Below are 25,389 nucleotides of genomic sequence, written 5' to 3'. Positions count from 1 at the left end.
ATATATATGTAAGCATCTATGAACACACTTCGTGACACAGAAGCAATCCAAAGGAATTGGAGTGTACACAAAATACATGCAGCTCTGGTATTAAAACAATTAACATTAACCTAATTCACCATAGAAGAGGTGATTGTTGTGTATGTGAAGACTGGGGTGGGGGAGGAATGATGGGTAATGCAATCATGCATCAAGGGGGGGCCTGGTTCCACAATGAAATGACCATGCAGTTAGTGGCATTTGGCTGGAGGCCGTGTCATTGGCACCCTGTGACATTCTCTGTGAGGCCCCCTGAGGGATGTCCGTGTCAGCTGGACTATCAATCATGGCTCCCAGTTTGCAGTCTTTGCCAAACATGGTCTGCCATAGTCCACCTGTGTTTGCCTGTACATCTGAGATGTATATGCCAAACAGTAGGGCTCCCAGGACTGAGTCTTGTGGGACACCAGTCGTGACTGTTCAAGAGTTGGACCTGGAGACCGCTAGTCGTACCATGTGGGTTCTGTGTGTAAGCCCGTTGGCAACCCAACCTGTGATGTATGGGTGAATGTACAGGCTGGTGCGTTTATCAATAATACCTGAGTGGGGCATGGTGTCAAAAGCCTTGGTGAGGTCCAGGTAGTATGTGTGAACCACCTCCCCTGTCATCTAACGTCTTGGTGACTGTATGTAAGGCATCATACGGGTTCAGTAGGCATGAACTGCACTCAACCAAGCTGACCTGGGTTGGGTCACATATTCGAAGGTTACCAATGTCATTGTTAATGAGTGCCATGAGGATACGAACCATACCATTGCAGACCAGATTAGTCAGGCTTATGGGGTGGCAGTTACCATGGTCAGTTGAGATTTCTCCATGATGGAATGGAATAACCGTTGCCAAGCGCCATTGTATGGGCATGTAGTCTGTGGAGAGGCTGAGGTAGGAATGCTTAATTAGGTAGGGGGCAGGTTGTCTTGTACAGTTTGCAAGATGCAGTCTGGGTCAACATCTGCCTCCATTGACACTGTGTTCTGCTGTTAGAGAGGGCCATTTCCTGTGTGTTTCTGATGGTTGGGATACTGTACCTTTCGGGTAGTGTTGTGGGCTCTTTAAGGGGTGAAGTATGCACCGAATGTATCTACAAGGATGTTGGCAATATCAGTAGGGTCAGCATAATTTGTGCTATATTTCACTGGCACAGTGCAAATCTGTGTGTCACCACATAGATCTTGACATAGCCAAAGAAGGCTTTGTGGTTATCTTTCGAATCCTTGTGTATTCTCCTGCTGATGTTAGCCTTGGATGATGTCATGAGGGACCTACATATCATACTAATAGTGGTCACAGATGTCTGCCCTTTGTGGGATTTTCTGTGTGTCTGGAACACTGTCCTACATCTGTAGTATAGCCAGTTTATTACACAGGTCCACCAGACTGGTGTCCTTGTCTAGGAGGAGTGAACCTCGGTTTACCAGTGATGGCACGATCCATACATTCGTGTAGGTGTTTATAGACTGCATTTGTAAATCTGTCTGTATCTTCAGCAGTTTTTCCCCTTAGCATAGGGGCTGTGAACCCCCCCCCACCCCTGTCACTAGTAGTGTAAATTTAGCTGTAGGAAAGGTATACACTGTGGTATCCATGGGTGGGGAAGATGCTAGGGTGTGGAAACAGTGAATAGTTCATGGTCAGATCTAACCAGTGACCGGTTAACCTCCACTATGGAGAACCTGTTGCCGATGTTGGTGATGAACACATCTAGTAGTTTCCACCCCACGTTGGGGAGGTTACCACCCGATACAGGGCATATGAGGTGATACATTCCAGGAAGCGCTGGTCCTGTAAGTGAGTACCGGAGTACGTTTCCCAGTTAATGGTATGGTAGTTGACATCGACCAATGCCAGAGTGTGCGTTAGGACTGTCGTATTCTCCACTGTCTCTGGGTAGGTAGAGTGGAGGTCCTGGGTCATGGAGGGTGATCCATAGCAGGCCACATTCCACACTGCAGTTGTGGCTGATGTTAGTTGCACATGGATGATCACAGAGATATCATGCTGCCCCACTAACCTGGAGGTGTAGGTATCCCTGATGAATATGGATAGAGCCCCTCCATGTCTGTCAGTCCATGTTCTGTGGCTGAAATGTATGGTATGGGTTGTAGTCTGGTAGTGCTGGTGTGCTCTCAGGAGCCTAAAGACAGATTTCAGTTAATGCACAGATGTTGATGTTGTCCATCATGAGGAGTGCTGTGAGTGCATGCATGTTGTGATCACAACCCCTGGTGTTGAGTAGCATAAATCTCATTGAATCTGCTATTGTGCTGTTTACAGAGCTGGTATTCACCTTCAAGACTCTCCTAAATAAGGCACCATGGGGGCACCAATAACCTTAGCCAGTATTCCAAAGCATAAGGCTGACACATAGGCTGGTATGGTATCATTGCATGCATGTTCTCCATCTGTGCTTGTATTTCATCTCCCCTGTAGGTAACCTAGTGGTAAGCAATATAAAGCCTTAAACTTATACAAGTCTTCTAGCTTCCAAGATAGGCTTTTGGAGTGACTAAGTATCAGTGTTCTGTATGTTCTTGCTGTACTCAACTGTTTCCTGACTACATGGTTAGTTCACATTGTATATTGTGATCTGAAGGTCTGTTTATTCACATATTATGGCTGTGATGGCCTGCACATTAGAGGATAACTGATAGCCTACTATCTATCTGCCCAAGGGAAATTAGAAGCATAGCAACAGTGTGCTGGCCTTCGCCACACCATTGATGAAGTAACTGAGCCTCTGTCAAGCATAGCCAATGAAGCAATTCTAGGCAGAGTTGCTGGAAGCTGTTGAGGACTGGGGTTGTGGAGGGTGATAGGGGCACTTAGTGATCTAAAGAGGGCATGTTAATGTGGCAATTCAACACCATTCAATATCCCCAACAGGTCTAGCAGCTATCAAACTGGACAGGCTCCCCCACCCCCTGGCTGTATGGTTCTGGGACACATGATCCCAGGGGTGTATAGTCTGTTACCCATTCACACAACAAGGTTTCCCTTGAAGTGTGTCAGTGAGGGGCTATGCTTAATGTAGCTAGGAATGTAATGTATTTTTTCACAGTACATTTGTTATATGTTGTTATGTCAAGAGTATGTGAAGCTCAGTGAGTTTGGGGGCTCCCGCCCTTTGCTTAGCCTAGCTTACACATAGAAATCATCTAAATAGGAAATAGGCGGAAGCAACGTTAATGTCAACAGTGTAATGGTTACAGCATCTGCATAGTATCTGTGCATTCGAGGTTACAATCCCGATAATGGCAGGGATGTTTATCATGTGCAAAAGTATACCTTAACCACAGCTTGCATATGCAAGTAGTTATAAACATTCGAATCACCCATATAAACCCATGTGTGCAGGAGAGTACAGTCAACAGAGAATGTAATGTCATGTCAGCACATAGTGAGATGTTACGTCACTGACAGGTATATATCTGGAGTAGTTAGCGGATGTGGACATGTTTGCATGCACAGGTTATACGTTACAAATTTGTTTAACTGTGTTTAACCACTGCTATAATGTCACACATACACTTTTAAACATGCTTACAACTGCTTAAATGAGCCTTATTCTGCAGTAAAAAACATTTGTAAAGCACCGCAGGTGTCAAATCCTAGACCATGCACACTATAGTCATGGGACGTACCACTAAGCCATCCAAGGTGTACACATGTTTCATGGTTCTGAGACTACACCTTATACCATATGCATTTCACTGTAATGATCACAAATAGGACAGTGGCTTTATGTACATATGCACAGTACATTATAATGTACTGTAGTTTGTGAACCAACACATTCCAGTCTACAGATGTATTATTGTTACAAACTAATACGAAATATATATATATATATATATATATATATATGTGTGTGTATGTGTGTCAGTGATGTCTATATATATATATATATATATATATATATATATATATATATATATATATATAGTATACAGTTACATCAATAGCCATATATATATATATATATATATATATATATATATATATATATATATATATATATATATATAAGCATCTATGAACACACTTCGTGACACAGAAGCAATCCAAAGGAATTGGAGTGTACACAAAATACATGCAGCTCTGGTATTAAAACAATTAACATTAACCTAATTCACCATAGAAGGGGTGATTGTTGTGTATGTGAAGATTGGGGTGGGGGAGGAATGATGGGTAATGCAATCATGCATCAAGGGGGGCCTGGGTCGGATGTCCAATAAGTGAACTGGAAGGGCATACATGAAGTATGGGGATAATATAAAAAGGACACAAAGCAAGAACCTTACTCATTCATAATACACCCTTTCATGTCACATTGCAACACAAACATATAAACATTAACATGTATCAGACATATGTACACCAACTGATTGTCACATTTGTTTTCAGTAGTGAGGAATGTCTGTAGTACAATGTATATTCTAAACAACATAACATTTGTGCATGTCTCAGATGCCTTAGTGGTAAGGTCAGTGACTGTGGTGTTCATGGTCACAGGTTCAATATTTGCAGGGGCTGTTAGTTTACTTTGAGGGCCAGAATAAGGGCTTTTGGATGCAGGTGGATTAAAGCACTCTTAAGCAGTTGTAAGTGGGTTTCCACATGTTTGTGTGACTGTAAGTGGCACTGCAACATGGTAAACGGAGAAGCGCTTCACACGTTTGACCTTTGCTTAACGAAGTGCAGACCACGGGCAAACCTGCTCACAACTGCGTAAATGTGCTTTATTCACACTTTCCCTACCAGTGCCTACTCTGAGAGGTAAAATAATAACATCTTCCAGGAGTAGAACCCGCAACCATGTACTCCATCCTCAGAGTAACCTAACACTAAGCTACCTGGGATGTACCTATCCCAGTTGTGTATGTAGACAGGTTAAAACACAAAAGGGAGGAATGTGTTGAAATAGGACAACCTGCCATGCACCCAATTAAAGGTGTATGCTCATATATATATATATATATATATATATATATATATATATATATATACATATATATATATAGAAACATATATATATATATATATATATATATATATATATATATATATATAGAGAGAGAGAGAGAGAGAGAGATACATAGAGACATGTCGATATATACAGGTCTACATATATATGTAGATATATAGATAGGTTAAAAACATCTACACATCTATGGAGGTACAGATAAACGTATGCAATAATGTATATATCTATATACATACACACACACACACACACACACACACACACACACACACACATATATATATATATATATATATATATATATATATATATATATATATATATATATATATATTTTTATATATATATATATATATATATATATATATATATATATATATATATATATATACACATACATACATGTCTGTAGACAGCATCCGAAGTGATCGTATCTGAGTATAACATGGACCATAGCAATCACACATTCCGCCCCCCCAAACAATATGAACATAACATATGAAGAGTATATGCCAATACACTATTACAAATATGTTCTATGGACACAGTCACCAACACAACTGCATTGACTGCAAATATCCATGACAGAATTACACAGACAGCTTTCATTTTGCAAATCTTTATTACATTCCGATGTATTGCCAAAAGGGTTCAAGGACTAACAGTACCTGCATGCTAAACAGGAAGCATTTAATAGTGCCTTAATGAATCAGCCTGCAATTACCATAGTATTAGTCCAGTAAGGGATAGGTGTTCACATAGGGATAGAACACCCACACACATATAGACGTTGTATAAAAGGGGTTCCTACACACCTGCATGTGCTATGTACACCCATCAACATCTACCCCACATCTGAAATAATTACATCAATACATACTGTCATACCATAACCAGTTATGCAACTACTGTACAACATCTGCTGAAACCTTAACATACCTGGACACAGACACACTAACATGGCCCTATGTGAAATAGTTGCCATTATACAAATGAACAGCTGCTGATGTAGCAGGGTTTGTATGAACTAATCCTGTTTCAGAAGGCTGAAAGGTTCGTACACCAGGAAGTTTTACCGAGTACTCATTATTAGCACAGTATGATACACAGTAACACCAAACTAAATATGTCTAGTAAGCACACTGTAAACCCCCTAACATTATATGCATAGCTATGCAGCCTTGAGCTGGTCAAACAACCTGGCCAGAGACACATATGCAGAAGTATTACGTACAGACAAACCTTGCCCAAGTAGCAGTGTTCAGAAATATAACAGCCGTACTCACATTTAGACCAACTCCTCTAGGCATTACATACAATATATTACTGTTCGTCTCCATACAGCTGTTGCAATAGATTCCAAACAAAACTTCCACACTGTCTTCCTCACAAGTAAGGCAAAGGAACAATGCCCAAGTGGAGTACTCAGTTATACTCCACTGTAGCCATGGTATTGGCTAAGGCAGTAGCAGCGCAGCTGATGTGCATGTAATTAGTTACTTAGGAACACCAATTGGCCATCGGGATAGTACATGTTACTGATCTATAACTATAAAAGGTTGCCTTGTCACACATTCAAACCATCTGTGTCTACCTGTAGGACATTATAAAACACTGAAAGATGAACCGAAAATGAGTATTACACTAGTTAATAACACCTCCGATTACCAAGATGGTATGTATAACGTAGTATGTCTGTGTATGTAGTATCTGTACTGCAAGAATTATAGTGTAATCAATGCATATAGTAGAAATAGCTATCTTGTAGCGATGTATTGTTGAGCAGTAGTAATGCTTGTAGTATTCTATGTGTGTACTGCTGTAGGTCACACGGCACACTCCACATACACCACAAGGGATGATATAGGCTTGGAACCCACCAATTTGTTTCCAGCCACTGTCAGTGTCAGAATTGGTCCAACAAGTATGTGCTATAACAGGGGATAGTATATGTCGATATATTGTAACAGTCGATGTATGTATGGGTGTATAAGTAAGATGACCATGTTAAAGGTGGGCTTACCGTGCAAGTATGGTGTGCATTGTGGGATATTGTGCCTATAACCATGTAATGTACAGTATTCTAGCCAGATCTATATTCTATTCTACATAGCGGTTCTGTTATGTTATACAAACAGTAGTTATATCTATTGGCAATTACAATACTCAATGACAGGATACATAGCATTAGTATTCATCTGACAAGTTAGCAGCATGATAGCAAAGATAATTGGAAGAGCCAGGTAACTATCGATGCACATAACACATGTAATATCCACCTCTCTACTATCGTTTGCAAGCAATAACAGCTGTGCATGTGTACATGTATGCAAATGTGTAGTGACCCGTGTTACAGTGCTGGGCCAAATGGCTATGTGCACACCTACATAGAGTGGATATTGAGAGTACAGACACACTGGTTGAACTACCAGGTTTGTGTAGCTCAACCTCTCATTGCCAACCTAACAGCCGCCTGCACATACTGTATGTAAGGTAGTGCACAGCACTGGTAATGAAACAGATTGCATATCATCTTTAACTCCAGAGTAACATCTGCAGTAGGAGTGTAATATGTAGGAGACAGCTGCCCATGTGTAATAGCTGCATCATAGGAGATGGCTCACACTATCTGATTATATCCTGATCATGTTGATAGTGGCATCAGAGCCTATTGATACATGACTCTGTTTGGGGAGTGGGTGTCTGTGCCCAACAGAGCTCATTATCCTGATGGATATGTGAGCATATGCCCAGAGAAGGAAACAGACCTGTAGACACTTGTATCATCTGTAATCAACTAACAGGATGTGATGTGCTCCTCAGAGGAGGACTGCTGCTAAAGGTAGCTACAATGTTTCCATAACACAAATATTTACATGTGAGCATCACTGTCTAAAACATCTTCATAGGCAATACGTAAACTAAATATATTACTTGGTACTTGTAGTACTGAATGCTCATACAGGCATGTCCACTAGTCAGCTGCTGGTGTTTCCTAATGTCAGCTTTGGGAATGTGGCCATCCTGGGGGAATGTAATCTCTATGCCATGTACACTGCCAGACCCACCTAACACCACACCCCACACATTGTCTGGGATGCAGCTACAGGGGTAAGCTGGAAGGCAGCCCAGTCTACAGCCATGACTGTACTGGACAGTCATGAGGTGTAGGTTAACACATGCAGCTCATCAACACAACCAACACATACCCTTACCAGAACACAGTAAGGACACCCACACACACTACCAGAAATCACACACATTCACAGACGCGTCTAAGTATCTGGCCAAACAAGTGACTCCCCCAAGCAGGAAGAGACAGACACCGAAATACACAAACTGTATAACATAGTTTGCATAATTGTGCCACACCTCTGAACACATGACTGGAAACATGCCCAACAGTACTCATTTGTGAATGCAAACTCTAGCACTATGTTACACACTGACCTATACGAGGGCATACATACTGTCAGCTGCCTGCCTGTCTGCCATAATTAGCCACATACTCATACACTCAGACCACCTTTTGAACTATACACATGGCTCTGGCATATTCCATGTTGTTGTGCAGGACCTGTGATGCAGTAGCCTGGACTGCATGGAAACACATGTAGGAACTGTCAGGTCTTGTAGCCCATGCAGGTATGTCCCAAGGCCTGGGTAACATTCTCCCATTGGCCAGAATGATACTGCAGTACAGGGACAAAAGGATTGTATTCCACAATTGTCTAGTGTAGTGGTGCATGTCGCAGGGTATCCAGTATCTGTCATCCTGGGATAACATGGTTGACAGACCATGATGCTTTGCCAAACAGGGCCTGCACCTGTCACCCCTGGGAATCTGGATACAGCCTAGGACTCATGTTTCCCCTATAGTGCCTTCATCATACACAGTTCAGGTGAGGGTCCACTGCTGTTACAGGGACAGCCAAGCAATAAACTGCGGGTCTCGCTACACAATGATACATGTCAGAAACACTATACAGACACACATATGTCAATCCCTAACATGGAGAACATATCTGTGCAGTGGCTGAGACATGTTTCAACGCTCCAGAGAGCACACCTGCATGACCATGTTATAACACATAACTCACCTTATGCCCATTATCCTTTATTGGAACACACGGACCGCAAGTGTGTCCATATTCTTGAAGGATATGTACACCCCCACGCTAATTGCACTTGCATAACATCAGATGCATTATGCTGAGCAACTACCTTTGTGTCACAGTGGAATTCAAAATGCACCTTGACTCAGATCACCCACCAGGCCACGGACTTCCCAACTGTCATAATGTGCTGTAATGGGGAAGATTAGGTCTGAGACAGAACCATAATATTGGCTACTCTCAACTATTCCATTATGAACTGGGAAGACTCCCCATGTACCAAAACCTGTGCTCAATGCATGTTGGATTCCATCGACCCCACTGACTTGGATCACAGTAGTCACACAAACAGGGCTAACAGTATGCTACACATAGTTAGTCTCCAAAGCCAATGTTATGTTTCCTAAGAGCAGAGTGGTGAATGCCATGGCACTCATGCAGATGGACAATGCATGTGCAAATGCTGAATCCTACACAAATGAACCTTAAGCAGTCACATATGTGCAGTGATTGTGCCATTGAAACAGAACCAGGAGTCAACCCAACACAAACAAGTAGGCAAACTGGTGGTACCATGCTTTAAACTGTACCACAGAAGGTAGTAACTGTTGCAAGAGTGAACACACACGAGTGCAGGTGATCCCTGGTCAGTCTCAGTAAGATGCAGATACACCATATAAAACCACGCAAAGCTACTGTGAAACCAATCAGCCACATATTATGAGGCCAAGCACAGAGCATTCTATAGCTGTGTCGTTAATCGCAATGGCAACAAAAAGACCTGCCGTGCTGCACAGCACTATGGCATGGGAAGTACTGCACATACAGAAATAGCACCCATTCATCCAGGTAGGGCCTTGGAGAACCTAAACCCACTCCCACCTCCAACAGGTACACTTAGTAATATATCCATGTACACTACAGGGCCCCTGTACTAACGACTATGCAGGTACAAGCTGCACTCTCTAATGCAATATATACAGCTTTCATGGGACCTGTCAATATCCCAGGGTGTATCCTACACAAATGTAAGAACATTCAGCTGTCCACATACACATCATGTTCAATCATAGCTCCATGTCAGGCTGTGTACACACCGAATGCTGCGCAGCAACAGTTATCACACCTCACAAAGGGGGAGACACCATTGATAATGGGACATAGTGCACAACTACCCTGCTGAGTCTGGTCTGTACGGCCATGAACCGTGATCAATGTAATTGATGTACTCGGTACAGATGTAGATGACAGTAGGGTTGATTCACACTGCATAGCATGATCTTGCCAGGTCGTAGGACACCATCATCCATATTGTGTTCCAGCTACACTCAGTAAACTAGGTGTATATTCCTATGTCACAGGAATGGTTGGCAGCTGGACTGCTGGCAGAACCCACACTAGAGAAGGTGTCTGACGAATACATGCAGATCAAACCAGTGCCAGCCACAATAATACAGGGGTCATTCCTGGTATTCCCCCTCTTTGTTATCTATACCACATAGACTAGCACAGAAGGCATCAGCCTATTGATGTCTGCAAATGACTATGAACTAGGAGCAATAGTCGACTCATTGTGTGCTGCGTTCCACATACAGAAGGGCCTTAGTGTGTCAGATGTGTGGTGTATGGTGTATGGCCACAATCTGACAGCTAAGTATTGCATTGTCATCCCCTATGTTACAAACCCTGTACCCATTAACTACCACCTAGGCAGCGGTCAACATAATGGCAACTGTGTGTATGGGATGCAGCTGGATAGTACTTCCCTTTGATAGTTACGTTACCACAAAAGACAGGTAGTCGTATGTGGCACCCCTAATCATGACAGGGTGCCATCCAGGAATATAGAGATAACTGCTCAGCCATACTCAACACCCATGTGACCCATAATATATCACATATTTCCTTTAAGGGTTATTGCCCATGTGTAGATGGCCTACACTGCCCTTCACAATCCCTAGCTGCACTATGTAGCATGCAGCCTACCCTGAATAAAGCCATGTCCAACCCAGAGGTGTTAGACATGCTACACTTAACACATCCTGATCCCAAATAAACACATACATCATGTTCATCCACCTTTCTAGTACAAGGATCACAACATGCCTGACAGATCCCTGTCCCATACACTTAACATACTCTTGCCATACTATGCATCCCTGTCCAGCAAAGCTGTACATCGCCCCTCTCTGTGACATGGTGTGACGACCGCATGCCAAATATATCTATAACCATGTGTATCAGTTCTGTGGCACTGCTTGAACTGGCCACTGAAACTTACCTGTCTGTTGCCTACAGCTAGGTAACCTGTCTGCCTAGGCTCACGGCAATGTATGAGTATATATGTTGCATATACACAGCATTAAGGTTGATTGCATTAATGTGAACACATCCAGGCATGTGCTGATAGGTAAAGACACCACTACAGGCAAACAGACATGCCCACATCAAGACAACATCCACATGGTGTATGAGCAATGTCATCACATGACACACACATATATGGTGATAACATCACATCACCAGTAGGTATCAAATGTGTTTGACTTATACATGTCAGTGGTGTTAGTGTCATGTAGATCTACAAAGACGTATTTGTAATCTTAATAAATGTGATACACATGTATGTTCAGCTGTACTGCTGTACTTCCCTGTGAGTTACTGTGACCTGTCTCCATTGTTATGTCTTCCAGGTATGTCATGTAGCAGGCTGCCACCTTACAGCCGCTTGGAGGATGAGGTCCTCATCCCATACCTCCTCGACAACTACATGACGCTCTTCAGCCATGTGCCACAGGATGCACAGCAGTGGGATGCCCTGTGGGAGGCAACTCTGCAGGAGAGTAAATGCTGTTGGTGGTCACAATCGCACCTAACAACAGGTGCGCTGACACTGCACTGACCTGATAAGATGGGTGAAACAGCATGCTAATGCAATCGCCAGGGAACAAGGTGCAACAGGTGGGGGGCCACTCACCCAGCCCCCACTCACATGTACCAAGGAGCTACTGGCCAACCTGGGGACACCTGCAGACCTCCATCCACAAGCTTTAGCTGGTATTGTGCAGGTGGGTGTCTCTCAACCACCGAGCCTGGAGTTGCCTGGTAAGTCACTACTGCACATAAAACACAACCATATATCACATAGTTACATGTGTTACTGTACAATATGTAATGTAACATCATATGCAAGGCATGTATGCACACATGGCACATACTATAGTCTGTTACTCTATGTATGCACAGATGTGCATACTCCATAGTATGGTGTAGTGTACTGGCTTATGTGCTAACATAGACATTGCACCCTGTAGCTACCACACAGGTGTGGATAATGATCTTACTGCTATGACACTCCTGTTTAGGTACCTCTGGCATTTTGCAGCGACATCAGCCTGTGTCATGTGAGATTGTTATTATTTACCAGGCTTGATAATGCATGGAACATATTAATTGCATGCTATCTGTCATAACACACGTACACATAATGTATGGTGGTCCTGGTAATGGACACTGGTCAGACCTGCAATGCATCACACTGTTTACCTATATGAAACAATTGAAGACTATATGATACACCTACACTAAACCCTCCAAACTGTCATTGCCAGATGTGTGGACAACAGTGAATACAATGGTGGGGGTGAGTTCCACTGTAGGGACAGGTACTACATATCAGCATTACACATGTTTGTAATATGAACAGTACTATACAGAAAGCATATGTGTATACACACACTAAATGTGTTGGAGCTGGAGTATGCCTGGCCCACAGGATACACCCTTGTGGAGTTTACCCTTGCTATGTATCACACAAAGTCATGTTCTATCAGACATGTCCATGACATGTAGTGGGCTGACTGCAACACTTCTCAACTATCCTGCAAAACATGTCTCACATCCTATACATACCACACTTTGTCTGCATACCCCAGTCCTCAGTGGAGCATATGACATCTATGGGTGTATGTCATATGGGATAACACTGACATGTGAAATAAGATGGCCATCACAACCATTGGACTGAACATGTATACACATGGCCATGGAGGATGGCCAGAGACATGAAGCAAAACACACAGTAGAAGTGATGTACATGTGTGTACACCCTGTTGTACATTGGCTCGACACAATACAGATATGGCCTTTGTGTAATGGTGATATAGCAGATGTGAAACACTAAACATCATACAGGCCTGTGCACAGCTTGTGTAGGCATAACATGAAACCACCACATAACATGTCTTGAACATCTGGAGTGTGTCACGACATGGAAGCATTCACCTATACAGTACCCAAATACATGCATGTGTTGCACAAAATACACGTACATCCACATCAAGCCACAGATACAGTACATTCACCTTGCTGGTGTCAGACATCACTGTCATGCCTGCCCCTCATGTGTGTGAGGTACACAGATGGCATGTGGGACACAGAGTACTTTTAAGTTGGCCATGTGTGGGCATAGTTGCCAGGTATTAGTAATATGATTGCAGATGTGCAGGGGTGTCATCCGCATACCCTTCTGTGACCTGTGTCACACATTCCACATTAGGGTTTATTGTGTATACACCTCGGTGACTTGGGTCACATTCCACATTAGAAATGTATTGTATGTGAACACAGTCATCGCTATGAACTGTGTCAGTAACTCACACTGTATAGCAATAGTGAAGCCACATGATGCCCTGCAATGGCTATGCACATCAGCTCAATGTGCAGTATGTCCCTGCATATTTGTAGGGTGGACAGACAACATTGCATCAGCGTAAGGCCCATGTTAGTATAACATGTCTCTGCACTGGGACACCATTACCGTACTGTAGATTGGAAAGGACATCATTGTGTTACACATGTATGCTTGTCATTCAACACGTCAGCAGAAGACATGTCATACTACATGTGACTGGCAAGGTCATATGCCACACAGCAGGCCAGTGTACTCTAAACCTGTGCTGGTCTGTGGCACCATTGCAAAATAGGGACAGCCATGTCAAACATGTGTGTACAGCCACATGCACAATGCCTACACTCAGCTCAGGGGTAGGCAGAATAATGTTGAACAGACATGCACTGCTTTGGGGGAGATATGCAAGCTAGGGCTCAGGCAAACATAGTATGCAGTTGACATACCCTACTGCTCATGTCCTCACACATGGGGCGGTGACCAACACAAAGCATCAGTGGCAGATGTACAAAGGTCAGCGATGGTCTGTTAACATGTGGTGTATGCTGCACACACCATGGCAGTGCAGCGCAATGGTGCAAAGTGCATGCATTGTGTTGCAGGTATGGGGCATAGGCTACTAACACAAATGGTGCAACACAGGTATGTATGCTAACCACCACTATAATTATGTAAGGTGTATGCCGTCTGCTATACCACATGCATGCTGTTGATGCAACTCAGGGATGTATGATATGATAACTACCACTATAATTGCCTAAGCTGAAACTATAATTGTCTAAGCTGAATGCCATCTGCCATATCACCTGCATGTAGCTTGTGTGTCTGTGTGTGTCTGTGTGTCTCTGTCTGTCTGTGTCTCTCTCTGTCTGTGTGTGTCTCTGTCTGTGTGTCTGTGTGTGTGTGTGTGTGTGTGTGTGTGTGTGTGTGTGTGTGTGTGTGTGTGTGTGTCTGTCTGTCTGCCTGTGTGTGTCTCTGTTTGTCTCTGTTTGTGTGCCTGTGTGTCTGTGTCTGTCTCTGTGTGTCTGTGTGTGTCTCTGTCTGTCTGTGTGTGTCTGTGTGTGTGCGTGTCTCTGTCTGTCTGTGTGTGTGTGTCTGTGTGTGTCTCTGTCTGTCTATGTGTGTGTGTCTCTGTCTGTGTGTGTGTGTCTGGTATAACCTGTAATGTACAGTTCTTGTCTTCCCCTCTCAGGTGTTGATGTAGGTGCATTGCCCTCCTGTGGTCCACCTGATGTTAGTGCCCCCACAGACTCTAGCAGTGATGATGATAGTATGATTGAGGCACATGTAGGGTTGTCAGGGGCTGAATCTGTGCCATTGGTTGCCATTCCACCTGTCTCCCCCTCATCCTTACACACAGTTCCCCTGCCTGCACATACCCCATCACCACCGGCCATAGAGGAAGGACAGTTGGCAGATGGTAGCATGGAACAGGGAAGTGTGGTGACTATAGAAAGTTTGCCTGCACACCATGATCCCAGTCAACAGACTGGTGATGTCCCACACAGGCATGTGCCCAGTGCTGCTCGTAGGAGGACCACTGGCCAACATGCCCCTGTGAGACCAAGCACATCAGCTGGAGTCACCGGATGCATGTTTTGGGCTGTAATGGAGGCATAGGCACGTGCTGAATGGCACAACAGAGATGGTCTGAGGCTTCAGAGGGTTGCTGTCCGTTCATTAACTGACAACATCCAGGCACTTGCAAATGCTCATCATCATCTTGCAGATGTTTTGGATAGACGATTGGGTGACATGGTGGGAGTCCTTGACTATGACATGTCAATCCTCGAGAGCAGAATGTCTGTGCTGGAACATCTGGTGGGAGTGAGGCATCGGGCACGTGGACATAGGCCAGCTATATCACCTGTTGAAGTTCTACGTGAACATGCTACTGCACATGCCCGCTAACATAGTGGCAGTAGCAGCAGCAGTGCTTCTGGTGCTGTGCAGTCCACACCAGGACACAGCAGGCCACGTGGTCCTGGACAGTCTCAACAGGGACACAATTCCAGTGGACATGTGTCATCAGACGGTACCCAATCTGAACCTCTGCCTGGTAGTGCCCATGCAACCCCTGGCAGGCACAGGTCACATGGCCATGGCCAGACACCATGAACTGTGACACCTGCCTTGTACATTCTGCAGCTGTCAATATTACCCCTGTGTAGGTCAGCCACATGCCAGACCTGTGTGCATGCATACACACACAATGGAAACAAATGTAGGGCACCTCAACACACACACACACACACACACACACACATAACATCCACACATGCCCAATGATATCACAGGCCCTAACACACATGCATGATGTCATCCAATGGCACAACCTAGGCTTCTGGAAAACATTATCACCCTGTGCAAATGATGATGCCTGTGCCGCATCCCTGTCATCCACACCATCGGTGCAGGGACATGTTCATATGGTCTGATGCACAGGGTGAACATACTAGGTAGACAATTGTAGATTAATATTGTTGAGTAGTGTTGACAGGCAGCAGACATGCCATGTATTGCAGTTTTAAAATGCATTTTGTATGTTTGACACCATGTATCATGTGTAACAACACTAACAGCATGTTGATCTTGACGTTCTGCCTTCCTCTTTCAGGTGTAGTTGCTGTGCCAGGGATGTTGGTGTTTACGGGAGTCCCATAAGTACATGTTGACTACCCACAGGTCAGTATGACAATACCTGCATGCACTTTGTAGCTTCCACATCACAGTTATATTCTCCCATGTTTCAATTATGTTTACTGTTCTAATGATCCAAGAGCATGATAGCTGTGTAGTAAGCTGCTGTGTTCAGAGCCATCACATCCATAGTGGGTGACATCACAGGTATAGTTACCTGGAGCGCGGAGTGGGTAAAAGAATGGTATGCTGGATGAGAAGGGTAAAGGCCAGTGGAAATAGTGGCTTCTCATTGGGAAGCAGTAATATCCACTGCTATGACAGCATGCAAACACAGACACACCCACACACTCAGGGATTCCAGACACAGTAACACACACTCTGACACACACACACAGTTGACAGTGTTCAGATGAGAACCCCTGCCTATGTGCATATCATCATTATAGTACTACACAATTACAAGATGCGCCACAGAGATTACACATGTACAGGTAGTTGGAATGGCCTAAGATTGAGGACATCGACAGGGATGCTACAGTGCAGTGAGTGTATGTGGGGAGTGGGGTCCATCAGTAGGCTATGTAACAACAGGTCACACTCCAGGGCATACATGTTAACAGGTGGTTAGTATGCCCGTCTACAATTGATGATATCAACAGGGATGCTAGACTGCTTTGAGTGGATGGGGGGAGGGGGCATTAACATTTCACTATGGTAAAATACAGCCTCACTCCAGGAACCGGACAGCCATACAAATGGACAGCCATACACACACACACACACACACACACACACACACACACACACACACACACACACACACACACACACACACACACACACACACACACACACACCGGCATTCACAAAGATATACACCTATGTCACACACATACAGACACTGTACATGTGTGCGGTTTAACCACCTGCCTATGCTTTTCTTTCTGCACTTCACTCTGTACTGGTGTCAACAACAGTGTTCAGGAGAGTGATAACATGTGGGATTTATTCCCAACCATACGTGACATATATGGACACACACCCACATGTGCCAGTACTGTGAATCAAACACCTGCCTATCACATGATAGGTACTACAGCAATACAGCACTATCACATCCAGTACAATGCTTACTGACTCTGTCCTTTGATGACTGTGCTGATATATGCACAATATATGCACAGGGGAGGTATTACTGTTACAGTTGTCATGGGGTTTGCCTTTGGTGTCACCCTTACAGCATTCTACATTGTCTGTCTTCCACTTTAATTAACAAAACCTGACCATAGCAGGTACACAGGTTATTGTAGGACTAGTTGTAACACACCAGTGAGCTGTCCTCAGTAATCATTCATCTGCAAAGAAGCCCCACCACTTAGTAGTCATGTCCAAACATCTGTCCATACCTCATGTATGGCTTACTGTACTTAGGGCATATCACCATATACAGTTGGCAATGTTGAGGCTGTATTCAACAGCATGATGTACTAAGACAATAGTCACCTTCAGACATCAGACACTGCACACACATGGGATCTTTACAAACAGCAATACATGTACACATTTGCGGTCTACATCAGTACGTGCACTAGCAGGTTAAGAGGATACATTCCACACCTTCCCCACACAATGTGTGAAACATAGCCAAGCATTACACCATAATGGATGTTGTATTCATGTACTGGTAGGACACCACCACTTTCACTGAATAGCCAAGTGTACATATATTACAACAGCACATATCAGCGTGACACACACAGCATTATTCCATGTCATGCTCCTACAAACTGTTACTTGACAGTGCCATGGTGGAGCCAGGGCACTGTAATGGTCAACAGTGAGCACATCATATTTGCCACACACACCTCATGTGTACTGGAAGAGTGTCAGCAATGTGCTCTGTTAGAGCTAGGCAGCACACTCATTCAAGTATGTGCGAGGTAAACATCTCACCCCAGCATGTACTGGCTATTGTGGTACTAAGGCTAATATCCAGACAGCACACAGCATGCACGGCTTGCAATTGTTGTCATCGGGTATATGTAGGAGCTGTGGCCACACATGGCTGTACATGTCATGAACATATCACCTGTGACTACTCAGGAACATACAGTGCAGAGCTGGATTTCCCTGAGTCTGTCAATACAGGCCTTGTGTAGGTCCTATGGTCCTGTTATTTGGGTATGTTTGTAGGCATTACATTAGGTGGACATGTCTAAAGACATACATGCCAACTGGGGTGTTGTATGATATGATGGATATAATGGGTGACCAGTAGAGAGGGGATATTACCTCTGTCAACATAGATATCAAACATTATGTACTGTTAGCATGCTATCTGCCATGTGCATGTGTGTAATGACTGTAGCCACCTGTATGTAGAAAGGTAAACAAAAGCTATGGTAATGTAATATATGTTGTATGAGTGTGGTATGTACATAGCCAGGGCAGGTATGGTTAGGTCATATCCAACCATGAGGGTGTTGTTTACTGGTGTACAGCAACAGTCGACCGTGTTAATGCTGACAACATCCGAGGGACCCTGGTATGTGTACAACTGAGCAGGTTACAAACAGTGGTATTATTGCATTGCATAACACAATATGCAGCTGTGTCTGTACATGAGTACATTGCACAGCTGATGTAGGCCTAGGTACAGTCCACCAATCGAGAGTTATCTGCTGGTCTACCTTACTATATTATACCACATATGAATGTGTGTTGGTAGTCTAGAAACAAGGTGGTGGATGTATATGAAGATACAACCTAGAATGCAGCATTTGCCACTGTCACCTGTACCTGACTCATCTGTGATGTGTTATGTCAGAGTAGTGGTCTTTACATGTGAGTAGCCTTTATGAATATGTGTACACCACCACCTGGTATGGTCCATGCCACTGTTATGGCCCACATGTCTGGATCTGAGTTATATGGCTGTAGTGCAATTGTGCACTACAGAGCCTTCAGCTAGGTGTTCCTCACTGCACAGGTGTTGGTATTCCCCATTGTAGGTTCTACATTGAGCAAATGGATTACTAAAGCCACACATCTAGCACGGGTTAGCATAGGCATAAAAATGCAATCATCATGTAGGTGTCAGGGTGTTACTTCTGTGTGTAGGACATTTGCCTTGGAATGCGGCTATATGGGTAAACACGACCTAGGTATTATCCATACACATGTGTAACATGGATGCATTTGCTCTGTGTTGAAGGCTCGTCATTCGGTCATGACAGCTCGGAATGACAGACACTAGACAACCTCATAATAACAGAAGGACATTGGATCATTGTTTTGGTCTAGCAGTTGCCACCCATACCATGAAATCACTGCACATGGCATTAATGTGCTTGGTAGTAAATGCCCCATGAAAGGTGACGGACAGCGGCAGAACTTGTGTATATGACCAATGTGAGATATACTTAGGGTAGCAGTCCTGCTAATAATGACAACTACTACCACAGCCAGGAGAGGTCATCTTGTCACCTGCACCTCAGTAACATTACACAAGGTGGCTCACACATTATGCTTGCACATGCCACTGTTCCACATATAATGCCACTGTCCACAACCTGCTATCAATGTATGCCTTTCAGGGCAGCAAGGTGTGTGACACATGCTGTAGGTAACATCCGTCTGTGCGATCCAGGTAACCTATTGTCTGTCACGTCCACACATGCATGAATGTGTATACATAACATATATATGTCAGTACTTCATGTACATGTATGCATGTGTATCACACAGCACAGACACAGATATATCATTTACAGGCCACATACAGGTATCAGGTAGTAAACCAGTATGATGTGCATATATACTGACAGGTAAGATGTACCTAACTGTAAACCTGTATGTTTACAATAGGAGTCCATTACATTTTCTGTAAATGTAAGTGTTTGAGCATACACACTGTGGCTTTCAGTGGTTAGAATCAGAGAGCATCCCAAGCAGCCCTGTGCTACTAAGTGTATGAGCGTACCCACTGCCACCTTGTGTAATTTGAGTCAGTGCATCCAACAAGCCCTTTGTTACTAAGTGTATGAGCATGCCCAGTATAACCTTGTGTAGTTGTAGTCATAGTGCATCCCAAACGGCCCTGTGCTACTAAGTGTATGAGCATGCCCACTGTAACCCTGTATAGTGATAGTAGTTGTCCATTCCACAGAAGGCCATATTCCAGTTCAGGTTCCTGTTGTGCTACAACTATCTTGGGATGTGTAATCTCTGTGCCACGTCTTGTAACTGCGTAGTACTGTAATAGTGATCCTTAGATAGGCAGGAGTTCTGATCCCACCACTGGCAACTGTGTGCGTGTGTTTGTGTGTGTGACAGCAAATGCCTGAGTGCATGTGTCAGTAAATGGCTGAGTGTATTTGTGTGTGTGTGTCTCAGCAAATGCCTGAGTGTATGTGTCAGCATAGGCTGAGTGTGGTTGTGTGTGTGTACTTGCGTCTGCATAATGTCATGGTAGCGGGTTATGCTGCATTCCAAAGAGATACCTCCTTTTGCACTGGCCTTTATCCTTGTCAACCACTATACCTCTCTCTTCCCCTCTCCCCACTGCAAGTAATCGGTCCTGTGATGTCACCAAACTCAGACGTGGAATCAGTAAGTGTAATTGTATGTTGTCTGTGGCACATACCCCAACTGCATACCACTGTACTAGTTACCTTTAAAGAGGCAAGATGTGTATGCACAATACTGGCAAGTGTGTGCATGTTTGTGTATGTGACTACCTTGTAGCCAGGCATACACATGTGTAATGTCTTTTAGCACACCATGGTAGCCATCTGTGGTGACCGGTGTCTACAAAGTATTACATAGTTAGGCATGGTAAAGAATACACAGTCAAGCACGACTACAATTGGGTATGTTATTTTCCTGTGCCACTGTCGAGCAGTGACACAGAAGTGGTCACTGGGATGTAAATCCATACCCATCATTCCCCCACCCTAACTCCACAATCCCCGGGGTAAATTACATTAGCCATCATTCCCCACCCCAAACTCCACATGCACAACAACAATCCCTTCTCTGGTGAACTGCTTATGATTTCAATGTTATAACACAAGAGATGCCTCTGTTTTGTGTACACGTCACTTCCTTTGGAACCCTTCTGTGTCACAAAGGGCATTCAGACATGTGTGTGTGTGTGTGTGTGTGTGTGTGTGTGTGTGTGTGTGTGTGTGTGTGTGTGTGTGTGTGTGTGTGTGTGTGCATATATATATATATATATATATATATATATATATATATATATATATGGCTATGGCTGTGTCTGTGTATATGTATATATATATATATATATATATATATATATATATATATATGTGTGTGTGTGTGTGTGTGTGTGTGTGTGTGTGTGTGTGTGTGTACACACATCCGTAGGTGCATATATATATATATATATATATATATATATATATATATATATATATGTAGGTATGACAGGTGTACAGATGTAGACTTGTCTTTGTTGTTTCACAGAGTACAGTACATTCAAGGGTACTGTACATATGTACACAAAGGGACTGTCCCATTTGTTATCAGTACTGTGGAATACCTGTAGTAGGATGTGCATTATAGACTCCATGCAACATGTGTACAACCCAGATGGCTTAGTGGTATATCCAGTGACCTCAGTGTGCATGGTCCAGGGTTCGAGACCTGCAAGCCTTGTTGATAATGTCAATTAGGACTGCATAAGACACTATTAAGCAGGTGCAATTGTGTTTTTGTGACAGTAAGCAACGGGAACACTCAGGTAACAGACATGTCCAACCCACAGTAAACTTGGAATACCCTTCTTTGGCAATCCTGCTGATGTCACCCACCTACGTATGCACCTCTGAGACTGCTATAACCCAGTATTCTCCATAGCGTGTGCTGTAACTGTGTATTGCTGTTGTGTGATAAACTAGTTATGTAGGGGTTCTATTCCAAGAGAGACCAACTGTGTGTGTGTGTGTGTGTGTGTGTGTGTGTGTGTGTGTGTGTGTCTCTGTCTGCCTGAGATAGGAACTATGCTTTTTAGAGTATGCACACTCTTTACAATTCATATGTCCACCTTTTGCAATCCTGCTGATGTCACCCACCTAGACATACACCTCTAGGACTGCTGTAACCCAGTAATCTCCGTAGCGCATGTTGTAACTGTGTAATGCTGTAGTGTAATACACTAGTTAGGTAGGGGTTCTATTCTAGGACATGGCAGGTGTATGTGTGTGTGTTTGATTGTCAGAGCCTGTGTGGAGGTGGCTGTGAGTGTCTAACCACTGGACATGTTGGAGAGCGGATTTTGTAGTTTTCCTATATGGTGTCCTTCTTATATGTCACAATGTTCACCTCATGAGGAGTACAGATGGCAGTCAGCCAAGGGACTGTGCTGGCAAGCCAAACCCCTACATCTGGCAAAAGGCCTGGTAAACAAAGTATGCAACCCTACTATTACCCGGAATACGTCCTGAACCCATGTGTCATACACAAACACACTTGTCTAGAATATCCCACTATATTGCTAGTACCCTGCACAATGATGACAGATAGTAGGCATGGTGTGATTGCAGTGGGCTGCAGAGCGCATGGCATCCTGTACAGCAGTACAATAGGCAGATAATTGCAGACAATGTGCCTTCACTATGTTCCCCGCTGGATGCCTGCAACATATGTGGTGCCATCAAATGTGATCCACAAAGGCCATACAATGCCTTACACATGTGTCCTGTATGGACCAATGCCACTGACACCAGGGAATACCTGTTTCATGCTATCAATGCAGGTGTAGGGTCAACCTGCTGACTATAAGCAAGTTCTGTCACACCAGGCCAGTATTGGCATATCGGAGGATAACAGTCTGTGTACACAACATGTGCCAGCCAAACCAGGTACACCTGTACATGTCACTGTACATTATTGTGGGACATGCACATCCCAGGTGATGTCCATGTCAAGGACTATCAAACACAGACATGGCATGCATTGCAAAGCTATGGCCATACACAATGGTAACCAGGATGTCAGGACAGTTCATACAATACCCATCTGTGTGGGACATTACAGACATTACACCACTGCACCACACTGCACACCATTGTCGGGTGGCATGATGCCAAGGATTACCCCTCACCCAGCCTTGTACAGCCATCTTGCACAGCCAACCACTACACACCCATGAAGCAATGCACACATGCATGTCAGTACTGGCACCTTGTGTTTGCGTGTGGGGTATGATGCCCCCAACCACAGTCACTCCCAGTATAAATCCCATTGGCATACAGGCAGATGTCAAACATGTTCACATGCCCTAGCCCATAGAACCTCCAGATATCCCCTGTGGTGCATGTAGTACCTGTGCATTACTGCAGTGTGGCAAACTAAGTGGTTTGGGAGTGTATTTGTGGGCCTGGCAAAGAGTGTCAATGTGAGTCCATTAGAGAGTGTGGTTGTGTTGACAATGACATCCGTTCATGTAGGCAGCCATGTGTGCTGCACCTAATGTCTGTCTACTATATCTCTGTTGCAGATGTCGCACACCAACACATATATATGTTCTTACAGCACACCAACATGTCAGCGTTGTGGCACATGGAGTAACTGCATGCACTTGTAATAGTAATGACTAGTCAGTCAGGGGTTTGAACCCCTGTACTGGTAGGTGTGTAACAGGTGATGCTTAGGTTTTAGTCTCCAAGCCCTTCTCTGATGTACTTTGCCTCTGTCTGTCCCTCCCATGCACTCTCTGGTGGATGTGGAGATGTACACCTGCTCAGCAGCAGCTTGTGTATTGTAAGTGATGGTCATGTCCAGGTGATGGCCTCTGCACCTGTTGTAGTCCTCCTCTAGCTGACTGCATGTGGAACAGCTGCGATGATGTTCTCATAGCCATTCGCATGAAAAACACAGTACAATATCTAGGAACATCATGTTGGTGTTTGCCCATGACAGTCGCTGTGAGTGGTACCTGGATCTGGTGTTTGGTAAACGACATCACAGATGATATCTGGATGTTCCTCAAACAACATTCACAGTGGGAAATAGCCTAAAGACAGGAGGGTGATGTGCCAGACATGACTACAGCATGTAAGTGTAGCTATGCTTCATTGAGACAACTGCCTGTTTAACAAGGTGTGTGTGGTAATGGCTATTCTGCATGTTTTAAAATGGACAAGGCAGTGCTCTGTTTGTGAGGGACCCCCATCTTTAGGGCCATCCGTGGACTGGTCAGTGTGTGGAACCATTTGTTTCCTGTGTTACTCACTGAACACATATCTGTGAACAGCAAGAGCATAGTGTTATGATTGCAGCCAGTACATGATGATAGTGATGAGTTACTGCCATCGCATCCCTGACTGGACATATGTCACATGAAACAGTGGTATGACAGACACTGTCTGGGCTTCTCAGTGACATGCCAATAATGGGTCACTGTTCATAACTGCAGTCACACGTCTTCTACACATTGTGCAGATGTCATGCAGTATATATGCATGTGTTGTGCTCTCTCTGCAAATGTATACCATCTGTTGTGTTGAGTTGATGGTCATATCTATGAATGCTGTTGTAAGTAATCCTGAATGCTGTTGACTATTACTAAGCCATATCTGTGTTTAAACTGCAACACCATAGGCTGTATGGGTTTGGAGGTCCCAGCAGAACCTCCTGTCCCACTTCAGCTGGCTATGGTACCAGGCACCAGTACATCTGGGGCCCAGCCTTGGACCCCCACCTCTGTTGGCTGTGCACCACCTTCCGGTGGAACCACCACTGAGGATGGGGCTTGTCCCCCCTGGGAGCAGGTCCAGACAGGGACATGTCTGCTGTTGTACAGTCCCGGACGTGGTATGTAGGTGGCTCAATAAGGGGTTTTGAGGCCAGATACGCCAGCTCATGGGCAGAGTGTCACATTTACAGGGTG

The sequence above is a fragment of the Protopterus annectens genome, chromosome 2.part2 (assembly GCF_019279795.1).
Source record: "Protopterus annectens isolate FY-2018-M chromosome 2.part2, PAN1.0, whole genome shotgun sequence".
In the NCBI taxonomy this organism is placed as follows: Eukaryota; Metazoa; Chordata; order Ceratodontiformes; family Protopteridae; genus Protopterus; species Protopterus annectens.
This window is presented reverse-complemented; position numbering follows the sequence as displayed.